A 27,601-nucleotide genomic window follows, 5' to 3' on the forward strand; every position below is an offset into this window, starting at 1 on the left:
TGTGTGTTTGTGTGTTACTTTTTTTTATTTTTTTACTTTTTCTTCCCTGTGGGGCTGCCATTTTTTTTTTCCATTTCTGTATGTGTCGATTAACAAAACATACAGACATGGAATACGGCAGCTACAGTCCCATAGTGAATGCGAACGGGGCCCGTTCCATCCACTATGGTGTACGCCGTCTGTGTGGGAACGGCGCATGCGCCGCTCCCACACAGTCCAAGTTGAACTGAGCGCCGTCCGGCGCCATTTTCCTGTAGACCGGAAGTCGCGGCCGGACGGTAAGATTATTACTTCCGGTCGCGGCTTCCGGACTTGTGCACTTGGAGCAGCGGCAGCAGACGGAGCGGACGGACCGGAAGGAGCGGCGGCGGCAGGAGCAGGTAAGTGATTTCTATGTATGTTCGTGTTTCAGTGTGTGTTTACTAGTGTATGTAAACCTTCTACACTGTGTGTTAGCTCAAAAAATGGCGACACACAGTGTAGGAGGTTTGACCGTTCAATCCCCTCGTTTCTCCCGGCACTAGCCAGGATAAAGGAGGGGGGGGATTCTGAGAGCTCACTAGAGCGAGGGATTTTTTCCCAATTTTGCAGCATAAAGCAATGTGGTTGCTTTACCACATGCAATGCTGCAATTTTGGGAATTGCTCCATCTAGTGACTGGGAAATATTATAAATTAGAATCGAATTTATAATATTTCCTGACTCGTGAAAAAAATAAAAAAAATTAGAACAATGTTTAATCACCTACACACTAATTGTTTAACTAAAAAAAATAATTTTTTTTTGCTAACAACACATTCCCTTTAATCACTGTACAAGTAAAAAATTTTACAACTTTCTATTATACTTTACGTTTTAATACCTTACCATTTCCGAGGTATGTGTTTGCCGTCAGTGAATAAGAACATCGCGTATCTCTGCTTAGCTAAGAAGTAGATACGTTTGTATCCTTTTATTACATGGGTGAAATTGTTGTATAAGGAACCAGTAGCTAGAATAAGAGCTAATGGAATGATGTCGGAGGCTTTTGCTCTGGGGAGGGGGACGCGTCACGGGTGCCCGCTTTCCCCGCTGTTATTTGCCCTGGCAATTGAGCCTTTGTCGAATGTAGTGAGACAACATCCGGGTATAGGAGGGTTTAGATATGGCGAGTTGGAGGAACGTATAGCATTATATGCTCATGATATTCTGCTGTTTTTGGGAGGGGTGGAACGGTCGTTGCCGGTGGTTATGAATGTACTGGAGAGGTTTGGTAGATTCTCTGGACTACAAATCAACTGGAATAAGTCGATACTGTTGCCACTTACGTCTCTGACTACGCCGCTGGTGGTGGGGGGGATAAATATACCTTGTGTGAAGGAATTTAAATACCTGGGGATTAAGGTCTCGGCGAAGGTACAGGAATTTGTAGCTTTGAATGTGAAGCCACTGTTCGAAAAACTGAAAGATAAGACTAAAATTTGGCTTGGGCTGCCGCTTTCAGCTTTAGGTCGTGCAAACCTGATAAAAATTATTCTTATTCCTCTGGTTCTCTATGTTGTGCATAATGCCCCAGTGTGGTTGCCTAAGTACTGGTTCAGGAGGATACATAACTTGTTCAGGGACTTGGTGTGGAAAAGGGGGATTCCTAGGATCAAATTGGAAAAATTACAATTACCAACGGAACAGGGAGGTTTGGCTCTACCAAATGCCTGGATATACTATTTGGCGGCTCAACTGCAACACTTTAAGGGATGGAAGGATAAGGACGGGTGGGATTCTAGCGGGAAATTGTTGTTTTATTTAGGCAAGCGCACTGATATGTTGGAAGCAATGGAGTCCCATAAGTTGAGGAGGGAGGCGGGGGGAAAACCGACCTTGTTACTGATAAATAAGGTATGGTGGGAGTGCAAGAACTTATTGGGAGTTGAAGGGTGTTTAAATTACATGCCAATTTGGGACAACCCATACTTATGGGAATTTAACACCTTGGAAGGCTTTCAGGAGTGGGAACAAAAAGGGGTCAAATTAGTATGCCAGCTGTACGAAGGAGGAATTCTCAAGTTGTTCTCACAATTGCAGGAGGAGTTTGAACTCCCACATAGACTGTTCTACCAGTACCTTCAATTGTGTCATGCTGCACAAGCGCAAGCTAGATCTGTGGATTTAAGATGCTCCAATATGGGGGGTTGTGGAGCAGGTATTGGGGGCGAGGGACACGAAAGGGATTATATCTTTGCTGTACAGTATGTTGCTCTCCAAATTCCTTGGTGATCCTCTGGCGGAGATCAAAAGAAAATGGGAAGGGGATGTGTGGGCTTTGACTGTTGACGAATGGGAGGAAATACTTTAATAATCGCCAAAAGTACTCTCCATTAGTGTAGCACATAGGAGGTCGCAACTATTTCTCCTACATAGGGTATCTAGGACGTCTAAGGTGTTATGGCAAATGCAGCTTAGACCAACGATGGAGTGCCCAAGATGTTCGTCAGATGGGGCAGACTTGAAGCATATGTTCTGAAGCTGTCCAATGCTAAATGGATATTGGGGGGAGGTTAGAGGAATGGTAACGAGGGTGTATGGTAGAGATTTCCCGATGGACCCTAAGATATTTCTTTTGGGATGTATGGGTGGGGAGGGAGATGATCGAGCTGAATTACAGTCTATTAAAAAGGTATTATACCATGCAAGGAAACTGATAGCAAAATACTGGTTGCAAATAGATCCCCCGGGAGTGTCTGAGCTGATGGGTTATGTTAACCATAATATATGGAAAAACTGATATATATGAAACATGGGGCAATACACAAATATGATAAACAATGGGGTAAATGGTTGCGCAGTCATGGGACGGCAAGTTAGTAGGAGACTCCTCAAGGTAGTTCCGCAAGGGATTTTGTTTTGAATGTATAAAGTGCTGAGAAAGTTGGCCGGAAGTGCCTGGGAAAGAAGGGGGTACTGCGGGGGGGGGGGGGGGTTTGGAGGGGACAGGGGTTCACTCTAAGATGTAGTGGGTGGCTTACAACTGGAAAATATAGACGTCTAATACCATAGGGTAGGGAGTGAGAGATGAGGGGGTAGATAGAGATTTGAAAGATTCTCTGAGGAGAATGGGTGGAAAGAAACGAGGGAGGGAGGGATATGGTTTAAAAGTACTGTAAAGGAGGTCTAGGTGGGCTACACATGCATTTTGTATATTAGAACAAAAGAAAAAAAAATTTTGGGGTATGTACCAGATGTTTATCTTGTGATGACAAAATCTAATAAAAAGTTGTTTGATTTAAAAAAAGATATGTTTGTATCCAGTCTAGGCAATGCTCTGTGAGCTAAACACATCATCCTGGAACAAGGGAGAAGAAAAATATTTCCTTAGGTTGCATGGTGTGGTCAAATTGCGGTTTATTGCCACAATTACGGCAAATCGTGGCAAAATATAGCAACAATTTCACAAAAACCGATGTGTTTATCCGTAATTTAGTGGTAATCGCTGCAATAAACCGCAATTTGACCGCACCGTGCGAACAGACCCTTACGCATCATGCAAACGACCGTTTTAGTTTTACGTAGTGGCTTCCGTGTGCTGTCCGTTTTTTTTGGGCACCCATACACTAGAATGGGTGAGACGGACCACAAACACTGTCAAGAATAGGACCTTTTCTATAATTTGCAAAACGGACAGACTAATCCACCAAAAAAAAATGTATTTGTGCATGGCCCCATAGAAATAAATGGTTGAGGATGCTATCCACAAAAAACCCCCCAAAAAAACAGATAGGACACTGGAGAAAACAAAGGTCGTGTGTATGAGCCCTCAGGCCAAATGCACACAAAGCGTATTACGTTTGGATTTCCTGCTCGTGTTTTCCTGCGGCAAATCCACAGCGTAATACAGTACCAGCAAAGTGAATGAGTTCACAAGTAGTCTCATCTACACGTTGCAGTTTTTCCACACAAATATGGACCTGCGGTGCGTATTTTAAAATCTGCAGCACGTCAATTTCTCTTCTGTTTCTGCCTCAGAATTTTATCTGACAAGTCTATAAAAAATACACAACAAAATCTGCAGCATAAAACTGCCCCTATTTCCGTATCACAATTTAAAAGCCGCAGCTTAAAACGCATTAAAAAAAACGCACTATTAAGTGCTGATTATACCCGCAGAATTACCTGCGTTTATCTGCGTTTTTGATGCAGGTTTTTCCTATCAAATTTCACAACGTGTGCAATTTGGCCGCATGGAGATTTTCCCTTCTCCTTTGTGCTGGGCTTTATTCCTACTTATAATTTTTAAAAAAACAATCAGACATTTATCACTTATCCTGTGGATAGGGTGATAAAAGTTAATCTTGGGACAACCCCTTGAATTGGAGGTATTAGATGGTACCATCTTATAAAGAGATGGCATATTGCTAGGATATGCCTTCACTTTATGATTGTTGGTGGTCTGGCCTCTGGCAGCCCCACTGATCCTGAGAATGAAGGGGCCGCAGCATCGATTTAGAGCTGCGTCCCCTTTACAGTTTTTTCCCGCACAGCGGCGACCCGGCCACACGCTCTGCAGGAAAATGCAGCACTACCACATTCAACTGTGGCCCCTTCATTCTCAGGATCAGTGGGGTTCCAAGAGGTCAGATCCCCACCAATCATAAAGTGATAGCAAGTCCTCAGTGGTGTACTCACCAGAGGAAGACCATGCTACTGCTCTGCTTCCTGACATAGAGCCTAAACATTTGCTTGCAGCTACCACTAGAGAGAGCTCAATGCATGGAGATCTTTGCAGATTCTATTGAGCTCAATAGTAGCTGTATAAATTCATAGGCACTGAACTCCCCCTAGTGGTGGCTGTAGGCAGTCAGTTTTTTAAAAATGTATTTTGTGAAGCAGGGGATTTAAAGTTGTAAGGGGTCAGACACTTTCCTATAGATTATCTGTCAGTTTTACACTGACAGGCAATAATGCTTTGGTATACTGAGTATACTAATGCATTATGGAAGCAATCAAACATTGTGAAGTCCTCTAGTGGAAGAAAAAAACCAAAACACAAAACCTGAAATTAAGTTATTTTGCAAAAGTGTTAAAACAAAACACATATATGGTATCGCCGCATTTGTAATGACCCGTATAATAAAAGGGAACACTTTATTAAAACCGCATGGTGAACGACAGGAAAATAAAATAATTTAATAAGTTATATGTACCCAAAGATAGTTGATAAACTCGTCCTGCAAAAAACAAGCCCACATAAAGCACGATTAATGGTAGAAACAAAAAAGTTACGACTCTTAGAATGTGGCAACAAACAAAAAATTTATTTAAAAAAACAATAATTTATTGTACAAAAGTAGTACAATTTTAAAAAAATCCTTATAAGTTTAGTATCGCTGTAAACGATCAGCAGAATAAAGTTGTCATTTATACCGCACGGTTTACAAACCCCAATGATAATTATTTTTCCACCCTCACGCCAAAAAAAAAAACAGTTTTTTTAATACATTATATGTACACCACAATGGTGCCATTAAAAAATACAGATCTTCCAACAAAAAAAAAGTCCTCATACAGCTACGCCGATGTAAAAATGACAAAGTTATGGCCCTTGAAACAAAGTGATGAAACAAAAAAAGCTAAAAATTGCTGTGTCCTGGAGGCCCAAAATAACTGCGTCCCAAAGGAGTTAATACAACTATTAGATATTTCCTTCCTACATTCCTTGGTCTCCTCTCCACACAATTACATAGAAGTCCTTGCAACAACTATAAAGGAATATGAAAAAAATCATGTAAAACTCCTATAAACATAATATGCGAACAAAATACAGATCATTATAATTAAAGTTGAGAAAATTCATTTATCAGAATCCTGACTTGAATTTTTTTGTAACCATTAGGAGACGCTGACTGACTTTATCTTTTGGGCAAACGAGAAAAAAATAATCCTTGCATTGATTTCCCTATCGACTCATCTAGTTATAACAAATGTAAACAACGTGAATTTAATGAATGAATATGCATTCGTTGTATTAGTAAATGATGCAATGAGTGTTTATATCACACGGCGATCATACCTGTTGTCAAACACGTACCTATGTGCCATCTCCAAACTAGGAGGGTAACCTCAACATCAAGCAGAGTGACCAGTCAACATATCCCTCATGTTCAGCTTTACTGGCCTCTGAGTCCTAGAAGAAACATATCACATGAAGCGGTCAGTGTATTAGTAACCCTGTCCAGTAAAAGACGCTGCCTTATTGTAATCCTCACGCCCAGGTAAGCTGACTCTCTCCTCCCACCTGACAGCAGACAAACGGTTACCAGGAACACAAACATTATCAGTAGCAACTTCTTACTGCAAGTGCACAGCCAGAGATTTACCGGAGTCGCTGTCCATCATGTATTCACTCCTTCTAGACATCAAAGTTTTAAAGCTTACAGTTTACACAATAAATGTCTTGTATTTCATGATCCTTTATGTATGGATTAAAAGGGTATTCCCAACATAGACATTTATGGCATATCCACAGGATATGCCATAAATGTTTGATAGGTGCAGGTCCCAGCACCAATACTGAGAATGGGGGTTTCCGAACCCCGTTATGCCTGGTCTTTCAATTTTGTTCAATGGGAGTTATGGAAACAGCTGAGAAAGCGCTGCTCAGCTGTTTCCATAACTCCCATAGAGTAGAATGGAGAAAGCCGCACACATGTGTCACCCTCTTTACACTACTCTCAGTCTGGAATCTGCGGCTATTGGTCGACGCACAAAGCAAAATGGGGGTCGAGTGACCAACGTTCTCGGTATATGTGCAGGTCGCATCTATCAGACATTTATAGCATATCCTGTGAATATGCCATAAATGTCTAAGATGGGAATACCAATTTAATCTTCAAATTTCTATTATCTATTGATAATAATTTGGTCAGTTAGCTACAGCAAGTAAAAGATGAATTTTGTGTTACGTAGCCTAAGTAAATTTATATTTTTTACATAAATCAATGAAATGTTTTATATCAGGGGTAGACAACCTTACAGAGGTGGAGATCTACTTTTGTTAGTCTAGGTTCACACATCACGTAGACATTACCCCGTGGAAAAGGACTAAAAAATCTGGAATAAAATATGCATCTATTTCGTTGTGGATTTTGGAGAGGAATTTAGCTGCAGATATTCATTCCTTGATTTGCAATAAATGAAATCCGCAGTAAAAATCTGCAGCATTTCCACACCAGATAAGGCATGCTGTACATTTGAAAAACAAATCCGCAGCATGCCTACAATCCGCAGCAGATTTTTTTACGCTGTGAGTGAATGATTTATTAAACTCTCATTCACTAACATTGTACTGTACTTTGGTGGTGTATTTCAGCGTTGATTCCGCAAATGAAACTCCATGACAAGTGTAACGTCCGTGGTCGCTGACCACAAACTCCTTCCATCCGGTCAACGCCCTTCTCTCCAAAGATGTCTGCACATGCGGCCATCCTGTTCCACAGTGACCACCAGGGTGCGCTCGCGAGCTCAGTCCAGACTTAAGGAGCTAATGCGCACAAAGGTGGGGGATTGAGCTGATTGCTCCCAGAGCACCCTGGACTATAAGAAGGGCACTGCCCCTCCCTGCAATGCCTGAGCCCTGTTGTCGTTATCCTAGTATGTCTATGCAAATGGTCTCCTAAGTGTTTTCCAGTTCCCAGTATTCCCAGTTCCTGTAACCTGTATCCCGTGCTATCCTGGTCAAGTGCCGTCTCGAGCTGAAGTCGTGCTGTGCTGTGTACCACGCCTGTCCTGCTACGCCACGCCTGGCGCCTGCCTGCTGCATAGTCCCAGCCGAGCCTGTCTTGCTATTGTCTGATCTACCACAGGTACACAATACGAACTATAGACTGTTACCTGTGTCCTGTTGGCCAGCTGCCATACCGTCAAAGCAGTACGGCCCAGTGGGTCCACATACCCAACAAGGACGCGATGTGTGAATCAAGTCTAACTTGGGAGTGTCTTAAGATCTACTTGGTACTGAGATGTGACAGGACCATTAAGGAAATGGTGCATAAGATATCAGGGGCGTTGCTAGAGTCTTAAAAAAACATGGTCTCTTGATGGATATTACTTTTTAAATTAAATTCAGCGCTATAGAACATAGAGGAGCTGCCTGTTCCTGCATCCTGCATTTACCTGCAGTTCTGATTTGAGGCCATCTGCATTGGATAAGAGTAGGGCTCTGTAGAGTTGTTTTGACGCCTGATTAGTCAGGCAGAATGCACAACAATTACAGCCAGTGACTCACAAGTTAAGTCTTCTCTGATTGTAGTTGTTCTCTATCTTCATCTTCTCTATTCAGGCCAGACCACCATGAGTGCTTCTTTTAGTCACAACTTGTCTCTGAAGCTATTGCCCTCAATCAGTAATAGTGCCCACATAATACCCACAAAACAAATTAGAGTGCCCCCATAGTCATACCGCCCAACTTTTAATGAATGCAAGGAGGGACATGGCAGGCTGTGCAAACCGTGGATAGTTTATTTTTGTTTAAAAAAAACTCTGACAACACCCAATCCTCTCCCAAACATATCCAGCCCCCTCCAGCAGACTACTGTCATCTAATGCAGGCGGCCTCAATTCAGAACTGCAGGTAAGTGCGAGATGCAGGAACAGTTTGCCAGTAATAAGTCCTACACAGCCTGCTGCGCTCACACTGGCAGCACAGTAATGGGGTGAGATGGTGTGTGGTAACTGCAGCAGGACATGCGGCAGACCTCCAGGGACAGCACCTGAAATCCGGGAGGTATGCATACGTGACTGCTTAGGTCTCACACATGTGTAACATAATATCGAATATCTGATTAGAAGGAAGAAAATGTGACTTATAGCGGTCACAGGTGTGACTCCAAAACTTCAATGTGCTCTGCCTGAGAGCAACTGACTCTGCTCTCTCATTCTCTGGTCACAGGTTTCCTCCTCGACCAAATTTCAGCAGCCGAGCTCAGTGTCCTGCAGAGAGAAGATGATCAATGCAGAGAAGGGAGAGGAGTTCCCCACCAGCCGCGCATTTTATGTGAGAGTATGACATCAAGCAGACATCCGGCAGGATGGTTAGGCGGTATGCTGATGCACTGATTGAACAACCTCCTGCAATCTACTTAGAACCCGGCACCCGTCTACAGGCGCCATGTTATGGCATACCTCCTAACTTTCAAGTATTGCAAAAAGGGACAAACGATGCCGCGTGTGTAGCTGCGGCAATTTTTTTCCTTTTAAGCCACGCCTTCAATGTCAGTGGACAGTGACGTCACGGTTTCCGTCTAGGAGCGGAATCCCCGGCTGGAGTGTCGGCAATGCTCTGGCAGGGGATTCCGCTCCTGGAGGAGCCACTGACGTCACTGTCCATACTTCCCTGGGCTCAGCGCTTAAAGTAGCGCCGTACCCGGGGAGTCCTCTGTACTAATGCTGAAGCAGGGAGCTGAGAGTTCCCTCCTTTAGCATTGGGTTCAACTGTATCTGCGTCCTGAGGACGCTGATACAGTTGACACCAGCTGCCCGGGACACCGCCCAAAATCCGTGACTGTCCCGCTGAATCCAGAACGGTTGGGAGATATGTTATGGATATGTACAAAACAGATCTCACAATAAAGGTCTGCATTACAAACCCATGTTAGAGTCCATGTGGATCCAATAGGTGCCTTTATGAAAGCAACCTTTCTAAGGGAGAATACTGTTTGTAATTCCCCCAGACGAAGGCGCAAGCCGAAATGCGTGTAAGGGTTGGCTCCATCTGCAAATGAATTTGTAGCTAATTGCACTAATTTTGTTAGTAGGCGATTGTTTTTAATATGGCATGTGTTGAGCATGCCACAATTTTTCTTTACTCACGGATTCTCTCTGAATCTGTGAGAAAAAAATCTGTTCACAGATCTGTACAACATGGATTCCAAATATGCTTGTGTGAACGTCATCTTCAGGGGCACTCAGTTGGCCACGAGTGGCAGCAGTCAACAACATGTCTGGCCCTCTGTGCTACCTGGATGAAATCAGGGACCTGTTGCACAGATTGAGCAAAACCCACTGTGTTCTACCATATCTAAAAATCATGTTTCCATCCGTTTGCAGAAAACAAATTTAATGTATAAAAACAAACATACTTTGAGACCTTGTTCACACAGTAGATATTTGGCATGCAGTTTTTAAGACAAAATCATAATTTGATCCAGGAGAGAAGACCCATAAGGCCTTTCTTCATAAATGTTTCTTCTGCTTAGGTTCCGTTCCTGGTTTGGCTTAAAAAATACATGTGAAATCTGCATGAAATCTGCACTTTGTGGACAAGGCCTAACTGTGTGGGTCAAACGTGCTAGTCACACGCGGCAGATTTTGTTGCAGAAATTTCTGTGACTGAAAATCAGTTCCATTCATCTGAACCTGCAGAAATCCATGCAACTGCTGCAGAAAAAAACCCTATTCAGATGAATGGAACAGATTTTTAGTTGCAGAAATTTCTGCAACAAAATCTGCCACGTGTGACTGCACCGTTAAAACGTACACCGCATGCTAAATTGCAATCATGACTAATAATTGCTGTATGTAGAGCAGCACATAATTTACAATTAGTGCTGTTAACCAATACCCTGTTATTACTTCTCCGTAACCTCACACTGAATCACCTTGTATGACCCCTTACCTCAAAGTACTGGCATCTATCCTATGAAAATGTAATAACATGGCGTCTCGTGTTAAAAGCCGGCGCCCTGAGAAACGGCAAAGATAAGAAGAGATTTTGTTCTTGTTATTACTATTTATCAAGAGTTACTTGGATATCTCATCAGACCTAGATGACAGCCGGGATTGTCTGATATGACACTTAACATATCAGTGTTGTGCTCACAGTTAGGGGGGATTCACACGAGCGTGTATTCGGTCCGTGCGGGCTGCGTGGTTTTCACGCGGCACGCATGGACCAATACAAGTCTATGGGGCAGTACAGACAGTCCGTGCTTTTTGCGCAGCGTTTGTCTGCTGCGCAAAAAGCGCGACAGGTTCAATAACTCTGCGTATTTCGCGCATCACGCACCCATTGAAGTCAATGGGTGCGTGAAAATCACGCGCACCACACGGAAGCACTTCCGTGGGACGAGCGTGATTCGCGCAACAGCAGTGAAAAGGATGAATGAAAACAGAAAAGCACCACGTGCTTTTCTGTTTCCAAGCATCCAAACGGAGTGTCTTTGCGAGGAGCGAACCCCGACAACCGAGGCAAACTTCACCGGGTTCGGCCAAACTCGTTTTGGCCGAACCCGGCAAAAAAATTCCGGTCCGCGACGTCGGGAGAGATTCACTGTGCATGGTGCTGAAAGAGTTAAACTGTTTCAGCACCATGGACAGTGACTTGCGATCCCAAAATACATGAACCTGTAAAAAAAAACGAAGTTCTAACTTACCGATTACTCCTGTCTCCTTCCTGCAGTCCGACCTCCCGGGATGACACTTCAGTTCAAGTGACAGCTCCAGCCAATCACAGGCCAAGCACAGGCTGCAGCCAATCACAGGCTGCAGCGGTCACTTGGACTGCCGCGTCATCCAGGGAGGTGGGGCCCGATGTCAAGAGAGGCGCGTCACCAAGGACGCGTCACCAAGGACGCGTCACCAAGGCAACGGCCGGGAAGTTCTCGGTAAGTAGGAACTTTATCTTTTTTTTTTACAGGTTTTTCGCTGTTGTGTTCGGCATTCACTGTCGAGGGTGCTGAAAGAGTTAGCTCTTTCAGCACCTTGGACAGTGACGGGCGTCGACAAGCCTCATCTCTATGATGCCGGCTGCGCGAAAATCACGCAGCCGCGCATCAGACACGCATGACACACGCAGCTGTCAAATGGTTTTTGCGCTCGCAAAACGCTGCGTTGTTTGCGCGCGCAAAAACGCAACGTTCGTGTGAATCTCCCCTTAGGGCGCGTTCAGATGTGGTGGAATTGCTGTGGAATTCTCCAGTGGCCGTTTTTTACATTTGTTTCTATACATTTTTAGGCAAGTTAGTTCAGACGTTGCGGAAAACTCCGCTGCGGAGAAGAAGCGGAATTTCACTGCAGATTTCAGCCATTGCAATGCAAAAACTGAAATCTGTGACAAGTCCTCTGTCTTTTCTGCAATGTCTGAATTACCTGTCAAATATGCAAATGTTTGTGCAGATTCGTTGCGTAAATGCCCCAAATCTGCACCAACATTTGCAGCGGAAAAAATCTGCCACGTCTGGCCGTGCCCTAATGCACGTTGTTACAGGTCAGATTTGACCTCTTTATATGAGGGCGTCTATAAGGCTTTTTTCACTTTGGCGCTAGGAGTCTCCATTTGGGGTTCTGTTTCTTTTAGACCACAAGAATAGAGTATTACAGATTGCGACGCATCCGGCACAGCGTCATTTCTTCCATTATAAAAGGAAGCCATAATGCCAGGGTGAACAAAGGCTAAGAATTGACACGCTCCATTTGTGGTGTATTCACAGCGATTTCAAACAAACCGTTTTGGCGGCAGTTTTGTGTATCCCCTGCATTTTTGCTGCACTTTGTACATATCGCGGTGATCCCTTTCAGCCAATCAGGAGACTAGAAATATGAAATGCATGGCTTTGCTTATAGTGCTAGTCTTCTGATGGCCGTCTGAACTGGAGTTTGGGGTGCAGTTCATGGTGTGCCATTATACCCACTAGTAAAGCACTATTATAGATGGCCACTGTAAATTCATGGAACAGCTTTTTTCTAAGCACCCATGTACAATTATTGGGCCAACAACTTTCTGTCCTGACTCCACCATGCACATTTTGCCAAGCCAATGATATAGTCCCAAGTTTTTTTTTTTAATAAGAGGGAGATAAGCAGCTGACAGAAACTTCTTGTACCACTTATCTCGGGGGATAGAGATTGAATTATTAGACTAGACTACCTTAGTAGCAGTGAATCCCACAACAAAAGTCACTAAAATGGTTTTAAATGCTACATCATCTTATTTATACCACGGCTGAGTAAGTTGTGGTTTATTATTATTACTACTTATAGTATTATATGATTACATTGGTTAGTTTGTGTTATATGATCTAATGTCAATAATATAGATGCGGCTTTGGTACAAAATGTTCTCTGCTCTTTACACTTTCAATGCTTATTATAAGAGCCTCAAATTACCATCAGGCTGACAACGTAAATCCTATTCACACATACAGTCGTAGCTCATCATTACCCACTGCCTGACTACAGCACAAACAGGGCAAATTGTTAAAGGCTAGGTAAACTTTTCTTTTTTTATAAAAAGTTCAGTCAGTGTGATTGGTGCCACTTTATAAATATTTTTTTTATTAAAAATGATTTTTACTCTGATACAGCTGCCATTTATTCTCTATACAGAGCAGCTGTAACTTTCGCTATGACCTGAATCCGTTCAGTGTCAGCAGGTGCTGCGTTGTCTCTGAACTTAGATCTCATAGTTTGCAGTTGGATCCTGCGTGTCAGACATGCAGGACTTGCTTTCACTGAACCCATCAGTCCCGCGGATTTGCACCAATCACACTGATTGTCCTTTTTATAAAAAATGCCATTCAAAGGTTTGCATAGCCTTTAAGACTGGCGTTTCAAATGCCATTCCCAGGCCTTATTCACACGGACGTGTCCGTTTTGTGCGCAAAAAACGCTGCGCTTTGCGCGCGCAAAAGGTCCGTGTGTCATCAGTATATGGTGCGTGGCTGTGTGATTTTCGTGCAGCCGCCATCATTATGACACTCTGTTTTTATGTGTACAAACAGAAAAGTACGTGTGGCTTTTCTGTTTTCATTCATTCTTTTTACTACTGTTGCGCAAATCACGCGCGGCACCCGGAAGTGCTTCTGTGTGCCGTGCGCGATTTTCACGCACCCATTGACTTCAATGGGTGCGTGCTGCGTGAAACATGGGCAAATATAGGACATGTCGTGAGTTTTACGCAACACACATACGCTGCGTGAAATTCACTGACAGTCTGAACGGCCCCATTCACTTACATAGGTCTGTGCGAGGCGCGTGAAAATCATGCGGGTATCACGGACGTATAACACGTTCGTGTGAATAAGGCCTTAATGGTATAAAAAGTTGGTGTAAACTCCGCCACAATTATTAACCCCTTCGGGACTGAGACATTTTTTTCTTTTTCATTTTTCACACCCCGTATTCTAAAAGCCATAACTTTTTTATTTTTCCATCAATAGAGTGGTGTGAGGGCTTATTTTTTGCGGGAGGAGTTGTAGTTTCTATTGGTACCATTTATAGTTCCATACAATGTACTGGGAAACTAAAAAAACAAAATTTCTTTGCAGGCTGAAGTTGGAAAAAACTGCAATTTTGGCGGTTTACATTTTTCACAGCATTCACTGTGTGCGTTAAATAACGCTATATTGTAATAGTTCAGACTTTTACGGATGCAGCGATACCAATTCTCTTTTTACTTTTTCATTACTTTAGGGGAAAAATGGGAAAAGGTTTTTTTTGAACTTTTAATTTTTTATCACTACTAAAAACGTTTCACCTTTTTTTTTTTTTTTTTACACACTTTATTACCTCCCTAGGGGACTTGGACCAGCAATCATTAGATCGTTGGCACAATACACTGCAATACTAATGTATTGCAGTATATTGTTATTTTTACAGGCATCTGTTAAGCCCTGCCACAGGCAGGGCTTAGTAGAAGCAGAGTGAAGGCAGCCCTGGGGGCCTTTATTAGGCCCCTGGGCTGCCAGGACAACCATTGCCACCGCCCGATCTCGTTGCGGGGTACGCGATGAGCTGTCGGAGGGAGCCGCCCCCTCTTTTCAACACCTCAGATGCTGCGGTCGCGATTGACCGCAGCATTTGAGGGGTTTAAACAGCCAGGAACAGCGCGATCGCTGCTCCTGGCTGTCAGTCCTGGGTGTCCGCTGTAAAATACAGCAAACACCCACAGCATCTGGAGCGCGCTCAAGGGTTAAGAGGCCAGGGACAATACTGTACTTACGCGATACTGTTTGATTTTCCCCGGCTCTCCTGTGCATTCTCTGCTTTCTCAGCAGTGGAAAAGCCGAGTACAAGAGAGAACCCTATAACAGTGGAATCAGTGCTCCGATAGTTCAAAGATAGATCCGGCGACACAGTGTGTTTTACTGCGCATGCGTGTCCTCTTGAATGCATCACTTGAATGACGTGCATGGACCCACATGAAGAAACAGCAGGGGGCGCCATTCGGAGCTTGTAAGTTCAATAACTGGGGTTGCATACATATTTTTTAAATACTTCCAATGGGGAAAAGTATTAACTTCAAATAAGGTGTACTTTTAAGTGCACTTTCGTTCGTGGCACAACCCCTTTAATAAATGTAATGTATCTTATGGCCGGACCCTGTGCCACAACTTTGGTGCAACAACCGCGGTCATGCACCAAACATTCTTCCCCATCACGCAGAAAATAAAAACACATACTCACCTCACCGCTCCTCTTCTCCCCTCTGGCTCATTCATCATTACAGTACCACTCATACAAGGTCCTGTTGTCGAGCTTCATCAGCGCCTTATATGCAATGCAGCACTTCAACGTCATCAGTGCTACATCGCTTGTTTGAGGCCCGCTGTCCCTTGTATGAAGGTAGCCGGCGGGGGAGAAGAGGAGCAGTGAGGGGAGGACAATTTTTTTTATACATTTTTATTTATCTGTCTGTTGGCGGAGTGGGGGTAAGTCTCATCTATTCCAGTGCCGGCCTCTACCTTGCTGCACCCTATAGAGTGAAATATATTTTAGCTAAGTGATATAATGTACGCCAGTTCTCTGGCGTAAATTATAATAAATTTGTTGGCTGCTGTGGCCCCGTCCCTTTCCCTAAAGAAATGCCCCATTTCCGCAAAAGTTGTGAGGTTGGAGCAAAAAGGCCAGAAGCTGCAATTTGCACCACAAACTGTGACTTTTGGTCTCTTTTGTGACTTTTCTGCGCCAGGAAACTGGCGTAGGAATGTTGATAAATTACCCCAATGAATCTCAGATGGTTACTAAAATTGCATGTAAAATCACAGTAAAATGTAAGTTGAACATGCAGCCATTTCTAAGATATCTGATCCAAGAGAAGCTGAGTGACAACCCCTGTAGGAGCTGGACTACATCACTGCATAATATAACGGATTTGCAATTTATGAGTCTGGGAAAGTCAGGTGTCAACCATTTAGGGAGCTGTCATTGCGTCTATATAGGTTTTCATTCAGCCTTCCAATAAACATATTATAATGGGACTCTGGTTGCTTACCTGGATGCTGCAGGTGATGTCCAGCTCTGGTCACCGGCCTTGCCCTGTTCCTTTAGCAGTGCAGCCTCTTAGGCACACTTCCATCACCGTTTTCACGGCCGTTTTTGACGGGTCCGTGAACCTGTTTAAGCGGACGTGTGATTTCCGTGTGCACTCCGTGTTTCCGAGCGCCGAATATGGTACTGTCCAGGGTGCTGAAAGAGCAGGGTTGTTCAGCGCTAGTCACTGTACAGGGTGCTGAAAGAGTTAATGGGCTGGACTGATCGGCGGTAACTCTTTCAGCACCCTGGACAGTGACTAGCGCTGAAGAATGACCATGCTCGGCACTCGCAAAATACAATTTATAAAATAAAAAATCAGTTCATACTTACCCAGAACTCCCTGCATTTTCCTCCTGTCCGGCCTCCTGGGATAACGTTTCATCCCATGTCACCGCTGCAGCCAATCACAGGTTGTAGTGGCGGTCACGCAAGTCTGGATGACGTCAGAAGGCCGGCCTCCAGGGATGACGCTTCATCCCATGTGACCGCCTCTGCAGCCAATCACAGGCTGCAGCATCCTCTGCAGCCAATCACAGGCTGCAGCGGCCTCATGGACTGCCGCGTCATACAGGAAGGCCGGACTGGAGGAAGAGGGACTCGTCACCAAGACAACGACCGGGGTACGTATGAACTGCTTTTTATTTTATTTTTATCAGCAGCCTCTTCTCTCTATCAGTGATGGATAGAGAGAAGTGGCTGCCGATTAGTGTAATATATCTGTAATATACTTCTGCCCGCCCGTTGCTAGGCAACGGCTCCGTCACACACGGATGCCTTCCGTGTGCCTTCAGTTTTTTTGACGGCCCCATTGACTTGCATGGGCCTCACGGTCATGGAATCTCGGACCAAAGTAGGACATGCTCTACTTTGGTCGGAACGGAGCAGCGGGACCGTCAAAAAAACTTAAGTGTGCATGGCCCCATTGAAATGAATGGGTCAGGGGGCTAGCCGTCAGCAAAACGGCTAGCACACTGAAGAAAAAGACTGAAGTGTGCCTCAGGCCTTAAAGTGCCAGCATGGGCCAATCAGCCTGTGGTTGAGAATCCTTGCATACTTATACCTGCCCCCGACATCACATCCTGGACTGAGCAAAAAGGTTATTTTTTTTTACTTGGTTCTGACTCGTCTTGTTTCGTCGCCCGTGCTAATCACATATAACTAATAAAAGGATGAATGATCGTTTAACAACTTAGGGAAAAAAGCTCTTTTGGTATTTTTTTTTTTTTTCCTTTATTTTAAGAAGAAAATATTTTATTGGCTTTCTAAAAAATAAAGAGTCCTACCTCCCTTTCAGTTCTTCTTCAGGCTTGTCTCTGCATCAGCAGAACGGTGGAGACAGGGTCATCAGATCTTTACCTCTTTTCTGGACTCCATTTACGGTCTTCCTCTTTATCTTTAAATCATTCACTGTAATAATAGCTTAGTGCTCAAAACGATCAACAATGAATGACAATATTGTTCACTATTAGTGAAAATAAAAATTGGGCTTTTTGTTGTGTGATACACCATCGATCTATAGAATACTATGGGATTGAACTAAGGGTAAATGTGCCAGAGACGTAGTTCATATGACTGCTATGGGGACATGGAGAGGAGGATAAGCGGCTGCTTATGGCACTGTGTATCTTAGGGGAAAAAAAGGGTTAGACGGGTAATAATCCAACCTGTGCTATCCAAGTCCCATTGCCACAGGTGTATAAAATCCATCACCTCGCCATGGAGTCGTCTTTACAAACATTTGTGAAATAATGGGTCATTCTACAGAGCTCACTGAATACCAGCGTGATCCTGTAATAGGACACCACTGTTGCAACAAGTTCGTTTGTGATATTTCTTCCCTCCTAGATATTCAACTATCAACTGTGAGTGATATAATTGTAAAGTGAAAGTATTTAGGAACCACAATAACTCAGCCACAAAGTGGAGACCGCGTAAAGTTACAGAGCGGGGCCGCAGAGTGCTGAGGTACATAGTACATAAAAGTCCCCAGCGCTCTGCTGACTCAATAACTGCAGAGCTCCAAACCTCCTCTGGAATTAAGATCTTCACAAAAACTGTGCGCCCGGACCTTCATGTCATGGGATTCCATGGCCGAGCAGCTGCATGCAAGCCTTACATCACCAAGCACAATGCCAAGCGTTGAATCGAGTGGTGTGAACAGTGGCGGATTAAGTAGACCATGGGCCCTGGGCTGTTACCCAAACTTGGGCCCCCCTTCCTCACCGTAACTATTTTTAACACTACCTTTTTGGGCAAGCATTAACAGTGTTACGATTCCCCTTGTCACAGCGCGGTGTCCCTACATACTGACAGGATCACACTGTGCAGGGACACAACCTCCTGACAAGGGAAATTGTCTATCAGTCCTGGACTGCAGAAAGACTTTTTGTGAAATACAAGGATTTCCTATAATAAACATGTCAGGAAATGTGACAGATTCTCTATAAATCTAGTGACTCACAGGTGACGACGTCTCAGATTCTAGTAGTTTTTTTCCTCTTTTCTTCTCCATCCGGTCCAGCGCTCATGACGACTTCTCCCGGCCATGACTCATTTCTGCAGAATTTGCCACTTAGACGTCTCCTCACTTTTCCAACATTTCCACACCTATAAACGAAAATAAAGTTATCATGGTGCCACATACTGTGCCCCTAAATATAATAGCACCAAACACTGCGCGCCTGAATATAATAATACCACACACTGTAAAACACCACCTGCACACAGCCCCCTGTACATAGTGCCACACACAGCCCCTGTAGATATTACACACCCCCATAGATATTGCACACCCCCATAGATATCGCCATACACAGCCCCCTCTATATATCACACATCCCCCTCGTAGAGCGTTACACACAGCCCCCTATAGATAGTGCCATACAGCCCTCCCCCTCTTGTAAATAGCACCAAAAAGCCCCCCCTATAAAGAGCGCCACACACATACCACTGTCGATAGCACTACACAGCCCCCCCTTGTATATAGTGCCACACAGCGCTCCCCCTTGTATATAGTGCCACACAGCGCTCCCCCTTGTATATAGTGCCTCACAGCGCTCCCCCTTGTATATAGTGCCACACAGCGCTCCCCCTTGTATAAAGTGCCTCACAGCGCTCCCCCTTGTATATAGTACCTCACAGTGCTCCCCCTTGTATATTGTGCCACACAGCGCTCCCCCTTGTATATAGTGCCTCACAGCGCTCCCCCTTGTATATAGTGCCTCACAGCGCTCCCCCTTGTATATTGTGCCACACAGCGCTCCCTTGTATATAGTGCCACACAGCGCTCCCCCTTGTATATAGTGCCTCACAGCGCTCCCCCTTGTATATAGTGCCTCACAGCGCTCCCCCTTGTATATAGTGCCTCACAGCGCTCCCCCTTGTATATAGTGCCTCACAGCGCTCCCCCTTGTATATAGTGCCACAATGCTATGTACACATTTAAAAACGTTATATTATAATTTTATATATATATATATATATATATATATATAGTATGTGTGTGTATCAGTGTGATTGATTGATTTTATTAAAAAATATTTTTACTTTTTGAGATACGGCTGCTTTGTATCCTGTATCCGTCAGGTCAGCAGGACTGACAGGATCAGTGACACGCAGGATCCACCTCAAATCTATCACATCTAAGATTATAATTTAGCGCAGGGCCCGTTTCACTGATCCCGTCAGTCCTGCTGACCTGACGGATACAGGATACAAAGCAGCTGTATCTCAAAAAGTGAAAATATTTTTTAATAAAACGTAATTACAAAGTTGCACCAAACACACATTTTTATTTAAAAAAAATAAAACCAACGTGATTTTTGCGACGTTTTTTCCGTAGACAATGCAGGTTTCGTTTTTTATCATTTTTATGCACACCTTTTTTGCTATTTTAGAATTTTTATTCATAAAGTTTGAAAATAATAGTAAAAAAATAAGCTTTTTTACGTTTGAGCTATTTTTTTTTGGTAATAACATAGTTTTACCCTAAAATAGACCTTTTATTTGTGATCGCCATTGTCTACCGTAAACTTTAATATATTACATGTCTATATTAGGTTAATTGAGTCAGCGCTAGCGTTACAACAATGATTGTCGGGGGGAACGTTTTTTTTGGGGTGGGTATTTTATGTGTATTTATTATTTCATTTTTTTTTGCACTTTACTATTTTTTTATTACTATGGTCTGTCCCTTAAAGGTCAAAAAAGACCTTTGGGGAACTTTATATATTTTTTTCTTTGTTTTACAGCATGTTTTTCCACTGTAACTGGGGCTGCACAGCAGCCCCAGTTACAGGGGAAATCAGCCCTCTCACAGTGACGATTGTCACGAATAGGGCTGTGCTGGGTCTAGTAAGACCCAGCAGCAGTCTGCCACTAACGGCACCCGGCGATCATGTGACCAGTCACATGATCACCGGGAGGAATAGAGACAGCGCCGCTGCTGCTGTCTCTATTCCTGTACACAGCGTTCATTGAACGCTGTGTAAAAGAGATCAGAGAAGACAGAAGCAGCGAAAGCTGCTCCTATCTTCTCCTCAGGGTCCCCGGCAGTCACTGACAGCCGGAGACCCGACATTCAGCTGCCCGATCGCGCGGGCAGCAAGTTAAAACCCGAGCCGTAGAACGTCTATGGCTCGGGTTTTAAGGACCCGTCCCTGACCGCTGGCCGTAAAAATACAGCCAGCGGTCGGGAACCAGTTGGGCAGGAGGATAAGCCTGTACTGACCTCAGTGCCGGTGACCGCCCGCCCGGCTCTTCTCTTGCTGCTTTGGAGTAACAGAACAGCCGTCCGTCGCTGTTCTGTTACTCAATGGCGGCGGCCCGCACTTGTCAGGGAGGCGTGTCCTACCTATTTCCCGGCCAATTCCCTGCTCCTCCTCATCTTCGGCCGTTAGCAGCGCTAGCGCGCTGAATAGATTTAGGAGATGATGTGCGTTTCGGGCTGCCATGGGCCCCCTGGGAGCCTCGGGCCCCGGGCGGCCGCCCGAAACGCCCATATGATAATCCGCCACTGGGTGTGAAGCCGCCGCCACTGGACTCTGGAGCAGTGGAAACGTGTTCTGTGGAGTGACGAATTACTCTTCTACATCTGGCAGTCTGATGGACGAGTCTGGGTTTGGCGAATGTCAGGAGAACGTTACCTGCCCGACTGCATTGTGCCAATATAAAGTTTCGAGAAGGAGGGATAATGCTATAGGGATGTTTTTCCTGGGTTGGCCTAGGCCCCTTAGATTTAGTGAAGGGAAATCTTAAAGGGTAACTAAACGTTTGGCAAACTTTTGACATGTCAAAGTGACATGTCAGAAGCTTTGATTGTTGGGTGTCCGAGCGCTGAGACCCCCACCAATCCCTAAAACGAAGCAGCAGAAGAACTCAGCCACTTCGTGTCTGTTCGGCTTTTTCCGGAAAGCCGATGTATCGGAGTACGGGCTCATAGACTTCCTATTGAGCCCGTACTACGATACATTGATTTCCGGAAAAAGCCAAACAGACACAAAGTGGCTGAGAGCTCACCCAAGCGCTTCTGCCGCTTCGTTTTAGCAATTGGTAGGGGACTCAGTGCTCGGACACCCACCAATCAAATCTTCTGACATGTCACTATGACATGTCAGAAGTTTGCCAAACGTTTAGTTACCCTTTAATGCTTTAGCATACCAAGACATTTTGGACAATTTTATGCTTCCAACATGTTACAGTTTGAGGTTCAGCCCTTTTCTGTTCCTGCATGACTGTGCCCCACTGCATAAAGCAAGGTCCATTAAGACATGGTTTGGGGAGTTTGGTGTGGAAGAACTGGACGGACCCGCACAGAGCCCTGACCTCAACCCCATCCAACACCTTTGGGATGAACTAGAACGGCTATAGCTAATCCAGGCCCTATTGTCAAATGTAAGGCTGGATTCACACGAGCATGTTCGGTCCGTAAAGGATGGAATGTATTTCCGCCGCAAGTCCCGGACCGAACACACTGCAGGGAGCCGGGCTCCTAGCATCATAGTTATGTACGATGCTAGGAGTCCCTGCCTAGCTGCGGGACAACTGTCCCGTACTGTAATCATGTTTTTAGTACGGGACAGTAGTTCCATGGAGAGGCAGGGACTCCTAGCGTCGTACATAACTATGATGCTAGGAGCCCGGCTCCCCGCAGTGTGTTCAGTCCAGGACTTGCGGCCGAAATACGTTCTGTCCTTTACGGACCGAACATGTTCGTGTGAATCCAGGCTAAGTGTCTGACCTCACAAATGATCTTCTTTATAAATGGGCAAACATTCCCTCAGACACACTTCAAAATCTTGTAGAAAGCCTTCTTAGAAGAGTGGAAGCTGTTTTATCTGCAATGTGGGGACCAATTGCATATTAGTTCCTATGGATTTAGAATGGGATGTCATAAAAACTCCTGTAGGTGTAATGTGTAGGTATCCCAAAACATTTGCCCCTATAGTGTATAAAGAAAGGTCTTCAAATTTCTAATTTTTTTAATCTGATTCTGGTTTTGACTTAAAAAATGCATGCAAAAATCTGCATCAAATCTGCACCGTGTGCAGTAATATATCTATATCTATATCTATTGCTAGTAAAATATCTACTTGTGCTAATCTCTGGCGTCTGTCATGATCCCTGGCGAAATCTGTCTGGCAGAAGTAATTTATGATTGATCATTTTCATCTGGACAGATACGTTGACAATGCCTGGCATCCAGGACTCTTGGGAAGCATTGGGGTGTTGGGAGGCAAACTGCGGCCGTTGTATTACCGGTTCACATGAAAATGGCAGCGGTAAATCAGCTGAATCTGCTGACAAACAAGCAAGGGGACGGAGCAGGGGAGCCCCAGTGTGATTTTTGCAGTGGACAACGCTAGAATAAATATCTGTAATTTTTGGTTCATATGACCAGCTCAATGTTTACACAGCAAAAACGCATAACATAAAGTACACATACATGTCAAATAAACGGTATAATGCAAAATCTGAAGGTGCATAGAAATGAATGTAACATCTACTCCCAGTACACATGCCCTAGTAATATGTTAATGAATTCCCAGGGTGTTGGCGCATACCACGTCTTTGTTCTCCTTGACTTTTGCATTTTCTGTCAAACAAATGGGCTAATATCTCTGTATACATTGGTCACTGTTGGTTTACACTAGCTCCATGGAATCCTACAAATGATAAATTGACTTACAGTCAACATCCTTTAGAAAACAGGATACCATGAATTTTCTATCTGTTTACTTGTTGGGTGTAATATCAACACGATGTGCAATCTAAAAGAAATTATACACTTATTACCTTGGCATTTAACACCATCTCCACCCACTTTATGACATGTCACTGTAGCCACATCGACAAGAAGGGGAAATGAAAGAGATAGATACATTACTGTAGATGAACCTGGGGCTGATTCTTCATACAGCGATAACAAGGTTCTCCGCAAGATTAATAGGCACAATTCTATCAGAACTTTATCTTTACGCCGTAAAAGAAACCTGATAATCTGGTGCCAATTTTTGCTTTTCCAGATAATTTGTCTGATATTATTTGTGTCTGGTAACAGAGCAAAGTAGTCGGGGGAAGGTGACGTATCATCCATTGTTTCCATGACTTGGATTTTGGATATGAATTTGTGATCTGTAAATAGATACACGTGTTAACAGTTCTAAACAAACGTCTGCCTTAGGCCCCATGCACACGGCCATGCCTGTAACAACTGCCCACTATTGTGGGCACAAACGCCTCCAACAGTTGCATTTTCGGGCAGTGCTCCCATACAAAGGATGGGAGCACGGCCCGTAAAATATGAAAAGTAGGACATGCTCCAAATTCCCGGGACACGGTTCTACAGCCCGAACACCTATCTGTAACGATACGGAAAGGTGTCCGTGGCCAAAAGTACCGAACGGGTCCGTAATTGTGGACCGTATTACGGTCCGCAATTCCGGAGATATTTTACGGTCGTGTGCATGGGGCCTCATTGTGCTTTTTAGTTCAGCTTAAATGAACACAAACTTTTCAAACAGCATATTTTAATCTAATAGTATACCTGATATAGTTCAACTTTTCAATATATTACTGTTAAAATGTATTTGTTTTATCCATGAAAATTCTGTGTGAAATTACTGCCACTAGAGGTCTCCCTTTCTGTAATCTGCTGTCCGCCCCCTGTTGTCAAGTAATGTAAAGGATCTGCCAGGCACAGCTTCGGGGTTAACTCCCTTAATTAATCAGTCAGCACCTGAATCTACATCCCTGAGACTGACTCCAGCTTCCACCACTCAGGCTGGCAGGCTTAGGAGTGGGAGAGCCTATCGCAGCCTGGCCAGACGGAGCTAGCTCCCGCCCTCTGTCTATTTATACCTGCATTTCCTGTTCCTCCTTGCTTGTTATTCTTTTTCGTGTGGTTTCCTGGCCCAGCTACAGCTCCTTCTATTTTGTTCCTGCTCCATACAGACCCTGGCTTACTGACTACTCTTCTGCTCTTCGTTTGGTACCTCGCACACTCCTGGCTTGACTCGGCTCGTTCACCACTCTGGTTGCTCACGGTGTTGCCGTGGGCAACTGCCCCTTTCCCTTGCTTGTATTCCCTTGTATGTTTTTCGTGTTTGTCGTGCACTTACTGAGTGCAGGGACCGCCGCCCAGTTGTACCCCGTCGCCTAGGGCGGGTCGTTGCAAGTAGGCAGGGACAGAGTGGCGGGTAGATTAGGGCTCACTTGTCCGTTTCCCTACCCCCCGGTCATTACAAGTAAAGTCTGTCCCTGGTTACAGGGCAGAAGAGATAGACCACAGGAAGTGGAGGTGTGTCTCTTTACAGCCGGCCTATAGAAGTCTATGGAGATGGGGGGGGGTCAGGAGGAGAGAGCAGGGAGAAGGAGACACAGACATTGTCCATAGAAGTCTAGGTGGAGGGAGGAGAAAAGTGAGAGACAGAAAAGCTGCACATAAAAGTCTTTGGAGAGGGAAGGGGGAGCAGGAGCAGAGTGAGAAAGACACAGACAGATTTGCAGTAGCTTCCTGGTAGGTGTTTTATATTACGCAGGTGCTGGATTCTCAGCTATGCTGCTCATTACTGCTGTATAATGTCTTCCATGCTGCTGCAGCTTCTATATTTGTGATAGATAGAGATAGGAGAATAGGATTCTTTCCTTCTATGTGTACTGTGTTTAGAAGACATGATAGAAGTTAGGTTCTGCCCACTAGCTCAGAGACAACTAAGAATTAGAGATAGAGCCTGCAGAGGGGAAAACTGCTAAATAATGCCACATACAAGTCATATAATGGCCAGAAATAGTGTTATTCCTCATGTACTCACATATGACATATTCTGGAAAGTCACGTGAAAAGTTAGGTATGCTGAAGTAACTGTTAGGCCATTTTCACACAAGATGGATGCGCTGCATAAAAGCACACTGCGTATCCGCCCTGGGCTCTGAAGGGAATTCCGCCCGAAAAACCGCACCAAATTGTGCAAAAACTGCACCAAAATGCGAAAACTGCACATACAAAAAAAAAGTTTGATACCTACGTAACCATGGAAAGGCGTCCCTCTGCCGTTCTGCAGGCCGACATCCTGGGATAACGTTTCATCCTGTGATCGACTGCAGCGGTCACATGGGATGTAATGCCATCCCAGGAGGCCGGCCTGGACCAAGAAGCACAGAATTCTGGGTATGTAGAAGCTTCTTTTTTTCTGAATTGCGATTTTTGTGGCGGAATCGCAGATTTTCTGCCCAAAAATAGCAACATCTGCTATTTACCTACACATTGAATTCAATGGGGAAGACCCGCCACAAAAAAGCAGCGATTACGCAAATACAATTGACATGCTGTATATTAAAAACCGCACTGTAGGTCAATATCTCATCCACTTTGCTGCTACTGTATTATGCTGCAGATTTTCCGCAACAAAATCTATTGCTGAAGATCTGTAGAATTTACGCTACGTGTGAATTTACCCTTACTGTAATCCACAGCGGATTGTTCCTTATCGGATATCCACGTCAGTCCTATAGACTTTGAATAGAATAGCAATACGCATGCTTGACCACCTGCATTGAGGATGAATGGGGGCTTGTGATAGGTGATAAATATCGACCTTGGCACAACCCCTTAAAGAGGCTCTGTCACCACATTATAAGTGGCCTATCTCCTATATAAGGAGACTGGCGCTATAATGTGAATGACAGTAATGCTTTTTAGTTAAAAAAAACTATCTATTTTCACCACTTTATTAGCGATTTTAGATTTATGCTAATGAGTTGCTTAATGCCCAAGTGGGCGTGATTTTACTTTAGACCAAGTGGGCGTTGTACAGAGGAGTGTATGACGCTGACCAATCAGCGTCATGCACTCCTCTCCATTCATTTAGGCAGCGCATAGGGATCGTTTTAGATCGCTATGTGCTGTCTTATACTAACACATTAACGATACTGAAGTGTTTAGACAGTGAATAGACATTCCACGGGATGTCTATTCACAATCCCTGCACTTCGTTACTCCGTCTGTGGTACTTACAGCAGAGGAAGCGTAATCTCGCGAGATTACGCTGTAGATGACAGGTTACAACGAGATTACGCTTCCTCTGCTGTAACTACCACAGACAGAGTAATGAAGTGCAGAGATTGTGAATAGCCATCCCGTGGAATGTCTATTCACTGTCTAAACACTTCAGTATCGTTAATGTGTTAGTATAAGACAGCACATAGCGATCTAAAAGGATCCATATGCGCTGTCTAAATGAATGGAGAGGAGTGCATGATGCTGATTGGTCAGCGTCATAAACTCCTCTGTACAACGCCCACTTGGTCTAAAGTAAAAACACGCCCACTTGGGCATTAAGCAACTCATTAGCATAAATCTAAAATTGCTAATAAAGTGGTAAAAATAGATCGTTTTTCTAAATAAAAAGCACTGCTGTCACCTATATTACAGCGCCGATCTCCTTATGTAGGAGACAGGGCACTTATAATGTGGTGACAGAGCCTCTTTAAGGCTCAAACTTGCCTGCACAAACTGGTTACATAGCATAATTTCTGCAATTTAATTATGTGCGATTATTCTGCAGCATTTACAGTAGCAGCAAAGTGGGTGAGATTTCTGCTCACATCAGCCACACGCTGCGAAAAAAAGAACACAGAAAAGTTGTGCATTAAGTGTTCTGCGGTGCGACTTTCAAATCCTCAGCATGTCAATTTATGCTGCGTATTCTGCACGGAGATGCTGCGTGTTTGGGCCATAGACTTGAATGGGAGCATAAATTCAGACTAAAATACGCACGTTAAGTTTAGTTGCAGTTTGTACAGCATCTACGCATCGAACGTG

General features: G+C 44.2%; 1 protein-coding gene across 2 annotated transcripts in view; it reads right to left on the reverse strand.

The window, feature by feature from the left end:
• The window catches only part of C11H10orf95 (chromosome 11 C10orf95 homolog), a 32,309-nt gene that overhangs the window by 3,015 nt on the left and 1,693 nt on the right, over positions 1–27,601 (reverse strand). The window contains exon 2 of one of the 2 annotated variants that reach the window (XM_075841066.1): positions 6,062–6,157. The gene's annotated coding sequence lies outside the window, so the exon portion shown is untranslated. Of the gene's footprint in view, positions 1–6,043; positions 6,158–27,601 lie in introns of both variants that reach the window. The other variant, XM_075841065.1, reaches the window with a different exon arrangement.

The sequence above is a fragment of the Rhinoderma darwinii genome, chromosome 11, assembly GCF_050947455.1.
Source record: "Rhinoderma darwinii isolate aRhiDar2 chromosome 11, aRhiDar2.hap1, whole genome shotgun sequence".
NCBI lineage: Eukaryota > Metazoa > Chordata > Amphibia > Anura > Rhinodermatidae > Rhinoderma > Rhinoderma darwinii.